General features: G+C 35.2%; 1 long non-coding RNA gene across 1 annotated transcript; it reads right to left on the bottom strand.

The window, feature by feature from the left end:
* Nucleotides 1-288: 288 nt before the first annotated feature.
* Nucleotides 289-7649, bottom strand: LOC127702310 (uncharacterized). Its single transcript, XR_007982368.1, has 2 exons — nucleotides 7569-7649; nucleotides 289-444 (listed from the first exon to the last, which is right to left on the bottom strand). It is a non-coding gene; the product is annotated as an uncharacterized LOC127702310 (long non-coding RNA).
* Nucleotides 7650-9261: the final 1612 nt, after the last annotated feature.

Here is a 9261-nt window from a genome sequence, read left to right as displayed (position 1 = left end):
ATAATTTAACCCCCAATATTTTTTTTTAACATTTAACGATATGCATATTAAAACACAAATTATCATACCAAAGAAATATTTAAAAAATCAGCAAAAAAAATAAAAAATATTTCCAATATTGACATTATATATCCTAATTTTTGAAAGCAAACAACCCTTAATACACATATTTTTTGCCCAATGTCTATTTTTAATATCTGAGTGATCAAAATATAAAACAAAGTTTGCTGTTCCTACCCCATGTATTCTAATGTCCAACCACTGATTATAGAGAAATAATCAATACGATAAAATTAAAATAAATTTATTTATTAATAGTGAAAACTTCAACTTCTTTCTTCTCCCACCCTGTCTTTTTGGAGCCCATTTTAAAAAGTTTTGTTGTTTTGTCAGACACTTGTCATGCTTGTTGTTCCGTGATTCCACAGGTCTTCATGATGACATCTACAAAAACAAAAGTTATAACATTGTCCAGTTTTATTCTGTTCAACACATTTAACTATTAATAACTTCATAATGATGATATTTAAAGTATAAATCAAAAGCATAAGAACTCGTGAAAACTAAATGAAAGTTTAAACTTCCATCAAAGTCTCAACTACATTTCCTTTTATATAGCCCAGAAGGTATAATCTGCAAAAAAATCCTAATTATAAATACTACCTTTTAATTTGAACAAATTGAAGGTTTATTCACTTATGTCTTTTTCTGTTTTACTTGTGCTGCTGCATGGATATCTGTCTAATTGACATATACGAGGGTGGTAAAGGGGGGTTCTTAACACAGAAACGCATGAAATAAAAATCCCCAAAACGCTACGTGGAAAATAAAAATTTGGATAAACGAAGCACGAGAAATACAATCGTATATATATATTAAGGAAAAAAGTACTAGAAGTTATTACTCAGTTGTTCTTGGAGATCACAGTCATGATAATAGACACGAAGACCCTACGGTCACCTTTTCGCGTACGCTAGTTGCATCCGATTGAAAAAAAAATATGCATAACTTGATAGCAATTAATAATATCCTGGGAACACATAATTTAAAGCTATCTCCAGACTGACTTGGAATTTAGTCCCGGTTAGATTTTTTTATCAAGACAGGCACGAGAAATTAAGAGTACCAACACGAAACACGGAAAATAAATAAGGGGAAACACAGATAAAGCATGTCGAACCAAATACAAAAAAATGAGAAATAAAACGTCAAAGCACGAAAACACATGAAATAAAAAGGCCAAAAACGTGGCAAACAAATAACTCTTAACCACCCTCATATACCCTTCATCTTTGATTACCTTGTCAAAACACTACTTCAATTTTGACAGTAAAATATTAAAAGTCCAACTTGGTGAGCCATATATCGTCTGACCTTTCCATCCCAACTTTATAAACAAGCCCCCCTTTTATGAGATTTCGAGTAACTGAATTGAACAGGTAAATAAAATGCTCCGCAGGGCGCAGGTTGATACGACCGCAGAAGTCGAACCCTGAACAGTTGGGGCAAGTATAGACACAACATTCAAGCTTGATACAGCTTTGCATTTGGATTGTGATTAAATATTTGACACAGCATAGGTTTCTGACACAGAATGAATGTGGTCTAAGAACTTAAAAATTTTAAATTGGACATTCACCTATTATGGTCCAATATCCAAAATCTAAATACATGGTTAGATTCAGCATATCAAAGAACCCCAAGAATTCAATTTTTGATGAAATCAAACAAAGTTTAATTTTGGACCCTTTTGACCTCAATGTGGACAAAGTTGATAACGGGGCCCAAAAATCAAAAATCTTAATACATGGTTAGATTCAGCATATCAAAGAACCCCATATATTCAATTTTTGTTGAAATCAAACAAAGTTTAATTTTGGCCCCCGATTTGGACCAACTTGAAAACTGGGCCCATCATCAAAAATCTAAATACATGTTTAGATTCAGCATATCAAAGAACCCTAAGAATTCAATTTTTGTTAAAATCAAACTAAGTTTAATTTTGGACCCGTTGGACCTTAATGTAGACCAATTTGAAAACGGAACCAAAAATTAAGAATCTAAATACACGGTTAGATTCGGCATATCAAAGAACCCCAATAATTCAATTTTTGATGAATTTAATTTTGGACCCTTTGGACCTCAATGTGGACCAATTTAAAAACGGGCCCAAAACCCAAAAACTAAATACACGGTTAGATTCAGCATATTAAAGAACCCCAAGAATTCAAGAATAAAACCCCATTAAAATTGGTCAAGAAATAAGCAATTTATACGAAGTATCTTCTTTTGCACAATACTGTGCAATTAAATATTTCTTGCTATTGCGCAATACTGTACAATTGACAATTTCTTGCTATTGCGCAATATTGTGCTATTGGATATTTCTTGCTATTGCGCAATACTGTGCAATTGAAGATTACTTGCTATTGCGCAATACTGTGCAATTGAAGATTTCTTGCTATTGTGCAATACTTTGCAATTGAAAATTTCTTGCTATTGCACAATACTTATTATATAATTATTTACACATCCTGTTTGGTGTGTATCTCCTACCATATCATTATTATTTGCTTTTAAATATAAATCAGAAATAACCAACTTAAAATGGAAAATTTTAAAAGAAAAAAAAAAGGAAAAAAAAAAATGCCCCCCCCCCCAAATTTTTTGAACCCCCTTATGATTCATCACCCCAAACTCAATCCCAGCCTTCCCTTTGTGGTATGGTACCTTGCAGTACAATTTCAGAGAGATCCATACACTTGAACACAAGTTATTGTCTGGAAACTAGAAAAATGTGTTTTTTGGCCCCTTTTTAGCCCCAAATTCATAAACGTTTAGGGCAATTACCCCCAAACTCAATTCCAGCTTTTCCTTTGTGATATGAAACCTTGTAGTACAATTTCAGAAAGATCCATACACTTACACACAAGTTATTGTCCTGAGACTAGAAAAATGCTTGTTTTTTGCCCCCTTTGGCACCTAATTCCTAAAATATTGAGGCAATTACCCCCATCATCAATCCCAGCCTTCCTTTTGTGGTATGGTACCTTGCAGTACAATTTCAGAGAGATCCATACACTTGAACACAAGTTATTGTCTGGAAACTAGAAAGATGCTTATTTTTGGCCCCTTTTTGGCCCCCAATTCCTAAACGTTTCGTCAATTACCCCCAAACTCAATTCCAGCTTTCCCTTTGTGATATGGAACCTTGTAGTACAATTTCAGAAAGATCCATACACTTACACACAAGTTATTGTCATGAAACTAGAAAAATGCTTGTTTTTTGCCCCTTTTTTTGCCCCTAATTCCTAAAATTTTGAGGCAATTACCCCCAAAATCAATCCCAGCATTTCTTTTGTGATATGGAATCTTGTGGTACAATGTCAGAGAGATCCATACACTAACACACAAGTTATGTCTGGAAGTTCCTAAATTCTTATTTTTGGCCCCTTTTTGGCCCCTTATTCCTTTACTGTTGGTACCATAACCCCCAAAATCAATCCCAACCTTCCTTTTGTGGTATTGAATCTTGGGGTAAATTTTCATAGAGATCCATTCACTTAAACTAAAGTTAGAGTGCGAAAACCAATGTGTCTTCGGACGACGCAGGACGACGCCTGACGACGACGACGACGCCAACTTGTTGTTGTTGTTGTTGTTGTGCTGGTAAATTCCTCCGTTGACTTCGGAGCACCCTGTCGTAAACAGGTATAAGGTTACCAATTGAAAAGATTGGTGGTGGTGTTCGGAAAAAAAAAAAAAAAAAAAAATTAAATATATCACTAAAAGTTCCTTTGTCTTAACTATTGTCTCACACGATATAAAGTTCACAGATTGTTATTATAATTTATTAAGGTTCACTGCCCTAAGATTGTGCAATTCATAAATTAAATTTCTGCTGATTTCTTCAATGTCTCTGATAATGTCACTTTGTATTTCTATATAACCCATTCTGGTTAACATTGAGCAGTCAAGAATACAGTGCATGAGAAGCTCTTCGTCGTTAAATATTTCTTCTGCTGTGTCAGTGCTGATTTTCCTAGCCAAAAGCTGCTTTAGTAGAGCTAAATGCTTTGAACGTGGCGACTCTAGTACTGTGCATTTAAGGATGAAATGGCATCTGTCCTCAGTGTGTGTTTTACAAAGAAGGCAGGTTTCAGACACTGCATGTTGATTGAATCTTTTGCGATCAGCTTGGAGAGTATAGGTACCTGTGAGAAGGCGAGCTTTGATTGTGGCTTTTGAGATGTCCCTGATGTTGTTCTGAGCTGTTTTCCAGATATTGTGTGGATGTTTGGTAGCCAGTTCTTGTAGGTTCAGATATTTTAATGATTTTTTCTGTTCAATCTCATCTCTCCAGGACTCTTCCTAGTATTTGTTGATAGCTGAATCGATTTGCTTCTTCCATAGGGTTTTACTTGGTGGATTGTTCATAATTTCGAATGCTGTTGGAAGGCTATATTTCTGTAGGATGATCCTTATATGTGTAAACCAGCTGTTACTTGTTTCATCCTTCATTGCTAACTGACGTCTGGCAATCTCATGTTCTATAAACTCTGGGTGTGAAGCAATGTTGAAAAAGGTGGTCAAGGAGTTTCGCTCTATATGGACTGTAATTGGAGTTGTCCCTAGTAAAGCATACACTGCAACGTTAGCGCATCTGTCAGGGAGCCCTTGGATCTGTTTCAGTAGTTTCCGCTCGTAGATTTCCAAAGCGTTGAGTTCTTTCTGCTGTAATTTTACTACTTCAAGTCCATATGTTATTCTGGGCCTGCTAAATGTTGTAAATATTTTATTCGTTACTACAGGATTGATACCATTTTTCCCGTGTAAGCCAGCTCCTAGTAAGGCATACATTGTACGTCGTCCTTTCTCTATTCTGCTTTCGATATCATTTTTCTTGTTGGCATTTCTCACTATCCCAATATGAGTTGTTTCCTGGACTTCTGCTATTGTTTCGTTTCCAATTTTCCATTCCTGTGGCTCCCTTCCTCTTTTGGTGTTAAAGATCACTGCATCGCTTTTGGAGGAGTTTATTGCGACTTTGTCTATTTTGGTTGAGTCGTTCACTATATTCAGTGCACACTGTAGATCTATAGGGTTGAAAGCAATCAGAGCAATGTCATCAGCTACTGTAGGTGCCCCAATAAATGTTGTTCCAATTTTTGCCCCAGCATCATGTAGTTGTAAGGTTTGAAGAAGTTGATTGTTGTATCTTTTATACAGGGATGGTGAAAGTTTTGCTCCCTGTCTAATGCCTTGTCTGGACTGGAATATTTTGCTCAGGTTGCCTTTCCATTTGACCTTGGTATTAGCTTCTGTTTGTAGCAGCTTAATGAGTAACCATCTTGTATCCTTAATTCCAGAGTGGAATATTTTTCTGAGGAGTATTTGGTGGTCGAGTTTATCGAATGCCTTTTCTGCGTCAAGGGTTACCACTCCAGCAGAGATGTTTTGGTCACAGGCTTCATTAATACCTTCTGTTACTACCAGCCCAGCATTAACAGGTGAAGTCTCTTCTGTAAACCCCCGCTGTAATCTACTTTGTGTGGCTTTGAGTTCATCATTTGTGTCATCTTGGAGAACAGTTTCAAGTATCTTACTCAGTACTGGAGTAACTGCAATACCTCTGTAGTTACCAGGCAGTTTAGAGTCTTTGTCCTTCTTTAATACTGGAGTTAACAAGCCTGTCTGTAGTTTGGTTGTTTGACTGATTCAGGTTTAGGTTTAAAATTGGCTGACATTGCTGTCTTTGTTCGTCAATATCAGTTGTACCATTATTTGTTTCATTTCTTGATTGCATATTTTCTGTTATGTTGCTGAGTTCTGCTTCAAGCTGTTGTCTTGTTCTATATGCAAGTGATCGGTATGTTGGATCATTCTGTATTTCTTGAGTAATTCTGTTATGGTCTTCCAAGAACAGATGAGGGTGTCGCCCATTTACCATGAATTTTGCTGTTGTGTGGTAAAGCATGATACAGTATCTGAGTGTACCTTTTCGTTGGGTTGCGGTTTTAGTGTGGATTTGGATCTTATGTTCCACGGTAACCCCTTTTTTATCAGTCCTGTTTGTTACTGTAGCTCTATTTTGGTGATTTGGCTCATTTTGTAGCTCTTCAAAGTACTTTATAATTTTGGCTGAATATAGTTTGTATGTACTTGTATTCATGGTATAAATATGATTTCCCAGTTTATTTATGTGCATTATATTAGACGTAAGGTTACATAAGTCTAGCTGTTTTCTAATTGCCCTTCTCTGGTTCAGTTCATATTGTTTTGTTTCAATGCGAGTCTGAGTTGTATTCGGCTCATTTCTGTCTGCAATTCGTAGACTACGTCGTGTTCGATCTACCTGCATGTTTGTATCCATCTTGTTAATTATAATATTCTTTACAGTTCAATTTCACTGATTATACACTATGATTAATTGATGTATAGTATTCTAATTGTTCAGTTTCTCTGATATTTTGAAGTGTTTGCACTATGATGTATTGACTACTATTCTTCACTAGTTCTTTAAAATACCTCTGTGAATTTTAATGATGAGTGATGATATTAGCAGAGGGGTCCTAATGCATAAGCTACTATGACTATATTGAATTAATACTAAGTTGATTATATGTCTGTGATTTTGCGTAAGCAGGCTTTATATATATTATATATGTATGGTGTTAACAATTTGCCAATGCCCTGATGAATATAAGGTGCTATATGTATTATAGAGGATATTATATGTGGATCAATTGTCTTTCACTATCTCTATCTCATGCACTGTTTGTTGTTGTTTGCTCAATTTTAAATACTATGCACTTCCTGCTTCTCTGGTAGATGTAATATATTTTATCACGTTAAAACTATATTGTCAATATTTAAAAGTATGTGTTGTCTAATATAAAATCACCTGATTCGGCTAAGAACAAATTCGGATAAAATGCAGCTAAATATTTTATGATCTTTAAAACACTAAAAACGGTTCGTGCTAAAACGTAATAAAAGTTTGTCGGAACTTGTGATTAAAATATAGAATTCTGTAAAAGTTAAAACCAGATCTAAAAGTCGGCCATTTTCCTTTACATGTAGATAGGGCAGTGAACTAACTTGATTGTTTATATTTCAATAACACAATGTACAGTTTGTTTGACAGGTCACCAAATAGAAGAAGACGATGTAGCACCACCACCAATAAGATTTTCACTTCGTTTCCACTATTTTAAACCACTAGTAAAATCTAAAAAGTTGTCTCCGTCACCAGGTTAAACTATCACCATTTTCTTTGCAAGGCAACGTCATACCAATATACGACCACAAAAATTTTTTTGCGGTCGAATAATAACGAAAAAATTTCTATTAACTTTTGATTCAATCATATGATGAATTCAAAAGTAAATGATAAAAATTCATGAGACGTTGCAAGGTAAATTGGGAATGATAACATGCTAAACATCCCCCTTTTCCTCGTGAAAAATTTCAGCTTTTCAGTACAGTTTTCATAACAACACGATATCCTCACATTTCTAAAATACGATATATATTTACTGTAATCACAACAATTTATATATACTTACGATAAAAATGTAAAAGTTGTATACAGGAAAGATATTGATAAAAACTCTGTAGAATCACCTTGTGGTCTCCAAAGCGGATATTCAAACTTTGGCAACAAAAACAGCTGCGCATGCGCATATCTGAATTTGTCTTAAAATAGAAATGTTAAAAATGCCGCGAAAAATTAAATCACTATTCCAATAGATCTATCGGTTGTTTATATTACAAGTTGTCAACCATTGTTTATGTACCGTACTGATGTATACGTCTTTCTCTTTAGATTGATAAAAAGAATAGATAGAAAAAAAAAAGGAATGAAAACAAGATATTTAACATCAGCAGCCATTAAAAGGGGGGGGGGCATATTTTTAGGGGAAGGGGTTATTCACAAATATTTATATTTACTATATGATCCTGTATGCAAGCTGGTTAAATTATTATGTTTTGGGGTGGGGTGAAATTTGGGAATTTCTATTATTTGGGGTGTAAAGTATATTATATATTATGCTGATATACACTGCGATTGTTTTATATATAATTCTATAATCACCAAGACAATTAGTGATACATCTACTGAATATTGTATTTTATGTGAATATCGTTGTCAATTAAGGGAGCTACCATTTGATTTGTATGGGGGGGGGGGGGGGGGGGGGGGGGGGGGCGGGGGGCTAGGAGGAAATTTGAAAAAATAGGCAGGACAGGAGTTTTGAGTAAAAAAAAAGTCAGGATGAGACACTTGCAAAAACTAAAGTCGGGACGACAATTTAGGTAAAAAAAGTCAGGATGAACTAAAAAAAAAAAAGGCAGGACCAAATAGAGTGAAAAATAAAAACGCAGGACAGAGATTACAGCTAAAAAAAAATGCAGGACAAAATTTTTCATTCTAGCCCCCCCCCCCCCCCCCCCCCCATAAAAATCAAATGGTAGCTCCCTAAAAAGAATTGTGATGTGCCCAATACTTCTTTTTTGACAATTCTGGTATCCACAATTACTGGGTTCTATATATTGTTTAGCCAACGTTGATTCTATGTTGGTATTTCAACACAATGTTAATTCAACGTTGAAACAATGTACTAATTTCAACGTTGAATTGTCAACGTTGAATTGTCAACGTTGAATCAATGTTGAATATTTGTTGATCAATGTATAACCTAAAATCAACAAAGATTCAACGTTGATTCAACAAAGTGTGCCGGCAGGTTACCCACATTAAAAAAGGTTGAGACATTTAAGGCCAAATAAGTTTTCATATTTCACATTCTTGCGTGTCTAATTGTAATCAGACGGTCATTGTAGAGTTCCAAGAAGTTTACAAATTAATTTTAATACAAAGGCAAAAAATAATGTAAAGTTTCATTGGTGAAATTAAGACTGAGAATGGAAATGAAGAATGTATCAAAGAGACAACAACCCAACCAAAGAGCAGAAAACAGCCGAAGGCCACCAATGGGTCTTCAACACAACGGGAAAATCCCGCAACCAGAGGCGGGCTTCAGCTGGCCCCTAAATAAAAATGTATACTAGTTCAGTAAAAATGGACGTCACACTAAACTAAAAAAAAAACAAAACATACAAGACTAACAAAGACCAGAGGCTCCTGACTTAGGACAGGCGGGGTTAAACATGTTTTTTGAGATCTCAACCCTCCACCTATACAACTATAGCTAGCCAATGTAGAGTAAACAAACAAACACACAGCAATACGCACAG

Source organism: Mytilus californianus, unplaced genomic scaffold (genome assembly GCF_021869535.1).
Source record: "Mytilus californianus isolate M0D057914Y unplaced genomic scaffold, xbMytCali1.0.p SCAF_5, whole genome shotgun sequence".
Classification (NCBI taxonomy): Eukaryota; Metazoa; Mollusca; class Bivalvia; order Mytilida; family Mytilidae; genus Mytilus; species Mytilus californianus.
Note: the sequence above shows the minus strand (reverse complement) of the source record. Positions and strands in the feature narration are given on the sequence as shown.